Here is a 5540-nt window from a genome sequence, read left to right as displayed (position 1 = left end):
ATTACGTCATCGCGGCTTGCCACCTTGCTCAGCACGCATAGCGAGAGTTCGCAATTGCAAACACGTAGATGCGGCGGGCAGCAACAATCTCGCACTCGCGAAATTGCTAAATTTGCAATTCTGCACAAGAAATCCACCAGCAAGCAGCATAAACCTTCTGAAAATGATGATTTTTATCAGAATAACTCCTCAGGTTGACATTTGCCTGCACGTTTTTTTTCCAAGGAGTCCATGTTGGGGGGGGGGGTGAGAGGAAGGAAGTGCCCCACAGTCTCCAACTTCCTGTTCCTGTCCAGGAGGCTCCTCCAGTGCTTTCTTCATGTGCTGGTCACTTTCATTTGGATCTTGACCTGGAAGGATTAATTTTTGTGGATGCTGCTGGATATTTGGATTTGATGCCTTTTTGACTTTCTTTGGATCACTTTTGGATTAGAAATCAAATTTCACAAGTAAGTTTGTTTGGGGCATTACAGTTGCTGCAAGTACAATTTTGGAACTTTTTCAGAACATTAAATAAAATATATTGTGGGTAGCCACAGTATCCAGTAGGACCAGGGTTAGTTATGGGTGCCTGATACAACTGTTTTGTTGAATTTAAACATGATTGAGGGCATGGATGGCATGGGATTGTGCTGATTTTTGTGTGTTTTTCGATTTTTTTGGCTGCTGTTGGGGCCTTTTGCCCAGGGGTAGTGAGTGGTGCATGGACTGAGTCTTTCTGTGGGGTCTCTTTAATGTAAACATCATGGAGGGCATGGATGGCATTGGATTGTGGTGATTTTTGTGTGTTTTTTTATTTTTTGGGGGTGTTGATGGGGACTGGCCATGTGGGTGGGGGCCATTTTGAGTGCTGGTACAGGCAGGCCCTGGCCATGTGCTGGGGGGCAAGGGGCCATTTTGAAGGCAGGCAGTGTTCTCAGGCCTGCACCCATTTTGCCTAGCTTTCATCCTTTATGCCCATGGGTAGTGAGTGGTGCATGGGCCTAGTCTTTCTGTGGGGTGTCTTGAATTTACACATGATTGAGGGCATACATGGCATGGGATTGTGCTGATTTTTGTGTGTTTTTTCGATTTTGTTGGCTGCTGTTGGGGCCTTTTGCCCAGGGGTAGTGAGTGGTGCATGGACTGAGTCTTTCTTTGGGGTCTCTTTAATGTAAACATCATGGAGGGCATGGTTGGCATTGGATTGTGGTGATTTTTGTGTCTTTTTCGATTTTTTGGGGTGTTGATAAGGACTGGCTATGTGGGTGGGGGCCATTTTGAGTGCTGGTACAGGCAGGCCCTGGCCTTGTCCTGGGGGGCAAGGGGCCATTTTGAAGGCAGGCAGTGTTCTCAGGCCTGCACCCATTTTGCCTAGCTTTCATCCATTATGCCCAGGGGTAGTGAGTGGTGCATGGGCCTAGTCTTTCTGTGGGGTGTCTTGAATTTAAACATGATTGAGGGCATGGATGGAATGGGATTGTGCTAATTTATGTGTGTTTTTCGATTTTTTGGGCTGCTGTTGGGGCCTTTTGCCCAGGGGTAGTGAGTGGTGCATGAACTGAGTCTTTCTGTGGGGTCTCTTTAATGTAAACATCATGGAGGGCATGGATGGCATTGGATTGTGGTGATTTTTGTGTGTTTTTCGATTTTTTGGGGTGTTGATGGGGACTGGCCATGTGGGTGGGGGCCATTTTGAGTGCTGGTACAGGCAGGCCTTAGCCATGTGCTGGGGGGGCAAGGGGCCATTTTGAAGGCAGGCAGTGTTCTCAGGCCTGAACCCATTTTGCCTAGCTTTCATCCATTATGCCCAGGGGTAGTGAGTGGTGCAAGGGCCTAGCTTTCATCCATTATGCCCAGGGGTAGTGAGTGGTGCATGAGCCTAGTCTTTCTGTGGGGTGTCTTGAATTTAAACATCATTGAGGGCATGCATGGAATGGGATTGTGCTGATGTTTGTGTGTTTTTTTGATTTTTTTGGCTGCTGTTGGGGCCTTTTGCCCAGGGGTAGTGAGTGGTGCATGGACTGAGTCTTTCTGTGGGGTTTCTTTAATGTAAACATCATGGAGGGCATGGATGGCATTGGATTGTGGTGATTTTTGTGTGGCTCACTGGTTAGAGGCGGCAGACCCGAGAGCAGAGGACAGCCCGGGACCAGGGTTCGATTCCCGGCGCGGCAGGTTTCTGGACCAGGGTCAGCGGACTCGATAATTCTCTCGCCTCGGTGCCCACTCTGATCAGGGATCACACTCGGCAACTCTGGGCATTAGCTTGCCTCATCTTCACTAACGGCCCCACCAGACCGCCGGGGATGCCTGGTCTCACCCTGGAGATACCCATTAAGGGACCATCTCTCAGGGAAGCCAGGAAGGGTTTCGCAGCGGTCGAAGCGCCTTGGGACCCTCCGGGTAAGTAGTGCGCTATATAAATGCCTATACATTACATACATTACATCGACTTTTTGGGGTGTATAACTGATGTTCCTCTGTCTTCCATTGCTTTTAGGTGCATAAGAGAACCACCAGTGCCAGGAAGAAGTCCTGCAGGGGTGTGTGCAATATAACGTCACGCGACGTCACGTGTGGCCACAGACAAGACAACTCTGCAACTCGTGCAACTGCGGCCTGCTGTTCTAACATCTGAAGAAGATGACCCCAAAAAAAGTTCCCCGTAGCTTCTCTAGCAAGAAAGTTGCCAGTAAGGAGCAGAAGAAGCAAGTGGCGCCACTTACCAAGGATACTGGTGTGCCGCCCGCCACATTTTTTGGGGAAAAAAAGTACGCCTGCAGCAGCAGCGGGGTCTGCTGGGGACCAAGCTGGGAGCAGCACCGCCGCTCCATTGGGCTCAGTGCCACCACCACTACGCCAACTTAAGTCCAAGCCCTTGAGTGCTTTAGAGGCAGCCAGTATAGTTGTGCAATCACCATCGACCAGTGATGTTGGCTCATCGCAAGAAAGTAGCAGCATCCCTCAATCAACACAGGTTGTTGTAACTCATCTGACGAGTGTTCAACAACCACAGCCGCAACAACAACCACATGTGCAAGTACAAGCCCAAGTACATGTGGAAGGAGAGGCAGCGCAAGGAGATGCGCAAGCAGAGGTGCATGGAGCGGCACAAGTGCCCACAATAGTTGTTCCTCCCGAAGTAGGGGCACATCAGGAAATCGACATTCAAGCAGAGGTATCATTTGTGGAAGCCACTCCTCCTGATCATTCATTGTCTTCCAGATCCCTATCAAGGAAAAGATCAAGGATGGTGTCTACATCTTCTTCAAGCCCTCTTCCTTCTGATGATATGGATTCAAATTGGGAACCACCACTGCCGTCTGAGAGTGAGGCACACCATTATCTGACAAAGATAGCTAAGCGTAAAAGGAAGGTCCCCGAAACTCTCGGACTTATGGAGTGTGATGATGACGCTGAACAAGAAGTGGCTTATACTACTGCTGATGAAGACTCTAACGACGACGACACAGTCATCATAAACGTCACTGCAGCCCCAGCGGGCATGCAGCAAACAGACATTTTTACCCTAGCCCGAAAAGCTGCTGAGCGTGATGTTGTCGATGAGGCAATGGGACCACCACCATTGCAGTTAACTAGTATACCACCACCTACCGCTTCCATATTTTCTCGCCAGAAGGGACCTCCATCCACCTCGACCTCCATTTCCTCAATTAGTGGTGCTGCAAGTGCACAACGTAGTAAAGTTCGGCAACACACATCCTCCACTTCATCTGGCATTAGCATTACCAGTATCACCTCCTCCGCCCCCACAGACATTTGGAGTCCGCAGTTTGGGACTTCTTTAGTGTTAGCACAACAAGGGAAAACATAGCCATTTGTACCATTTGTAAGCTTGGAGTTAGTCGTGGTAAGCTTGATACCAACTATGGTACCGGAGGCCAGAGAGGTCATCTTGAGAGACAGCACACTGTCAAATGGCATGCGCACCTAAAGGAGATCAAGGAAGCCCGAATTGCAAGTCAACAAACTGTATCCGTTGATGTTTCATCTGATGATGACGAGGAGGAAGAAGCGTCAAACATTTCTTCACTTACACCCAGTACCCCTGTCAGCAGCACACCCCCTGCAAGATATATGTGCCACACTAAGAGTGTGGGAGAGAGTGAGACACTAATGCGAAAGAGTTCATCATCACCGAGCGTAAATGGGTCGAAGAAGTCATCATCATCATCCCGTAAAATGGTCCAGCCCACCATTAGAAGCATGTTGTTTTCAGATGCGCCATTTGAACGCAACCACCCAATGACGCGTCTGTATAACACTAAGCTGGCTCAAATGCTAGCTCTGGACCTTCTCCCTTTTTCTTTTGTGGAAGGGGTTGGTTTTCTTGAATTAGTGGCAACGCTCTGCCCTAAATGGAAGGTTCCTAGCCGGTTCTATTTTGCCGGAGTTGCTTTTCCAGCACTACATGAAGATGTGCTGGAGGTGATTGGGGCAGCTTTGCAGAAGAGTGCTGTTCACACTATACATCTGACAACAGACATGTGGACCAGTTGCACAGCCACTGATTACATGTGCATCACTGCACACTGGGTCTCTTTTTCAGGGGTTACAGCAAAGCTAAGGGCAGGTGTTGACCCGGACAACGTTTTTAAAGCATATCGGAAACATGCAACACTAGCCATGTTTGGCATGGAGAAAAGTCATACAGGAGAAAACATTTTGCAGGAGTTTAACACAAAGGTCTTTCAATGGTTGTCTCCAAGAAAACGCAAGATTGGTTATGTTTCCACGGATAATGGTGCCAATGTAGTTAAGGCCATGGATATGGGTAGCTATTTCAGAGTGCCGTGTTTGGCGCACTGTATAAACCTGGTTGTTAAAAAATCTTGAGTGAAGAAAGTCCAGTGTGCGAGTTACTGACCACCTGCCGAAGAATGTGCACACATTTCAACCATTCTTTTAAGGCCCGGAAGCATCTGAGGGGCCTGCTACATGAACGTAAACTGCCAGTGAAAGCACTCATCCACGAGGTGGCAACACATTGGAACTCAACCTTCTACATGCTTGAGCGTCTGTTTGAGCAGTGTGAGGTAGTCGATCAGTATTTCTTTACACAGGGTGCAGCTATGAAGGACCTGAGGATACATGCGAAGCAATGGAAGCTAGTTCAAAGCCTGACAGACATGCTTCGTTCTTTTGAGGTCTTCACGCGTGCAGTCAGCAGGGAGGGCTGTAATTTGGGAAAAGTTATCCCATTGTTGCACATGCTAGAGCACCAACTGAAGGCGGTGTCTTCTACGTTTCAAAAAGATGAAAAAAGCAAGAAGCTTTTGATTTGGCGGAGAAATTATTAGAGCGCCTACTTTGCGATTAACATTTTCAAAAGATCCACACAGAACAGCATTACATTTGTGCTATTATTCTGGCAGGCAGAGTAGTCTTTCCTTTTGATGACGCAGAAGTTACAAAGTGCAAACGTTGGCTAGCTGTGTCAGCCACTCGGTTTGAAAGAGAACAGCAGGAAATTGAAGGAAAAGGCAGTACATCAGCATCAGCAGGCCATCCGGAGTCAAAAGAATCCACTTCTGCAT

Source organism: Lissotriton vulgaris, unplaced genomic scaffold (assembly GCF_964263255.1).
Source record: "Lissotriton vulgaris unplaced genomic scaffold, aLisVul1.2 SCAFFOLD_4948, whole genome shotgun sequence".
Lineage (NCBI taxonomy): Eukaryota > Metazoa > Chordata > Amphibia > Caudata > Salamandridae > Lissotriton > Lissotriton vulgaris.
This window is presented reverse-complemented; position numbering follows the sequence as displayed.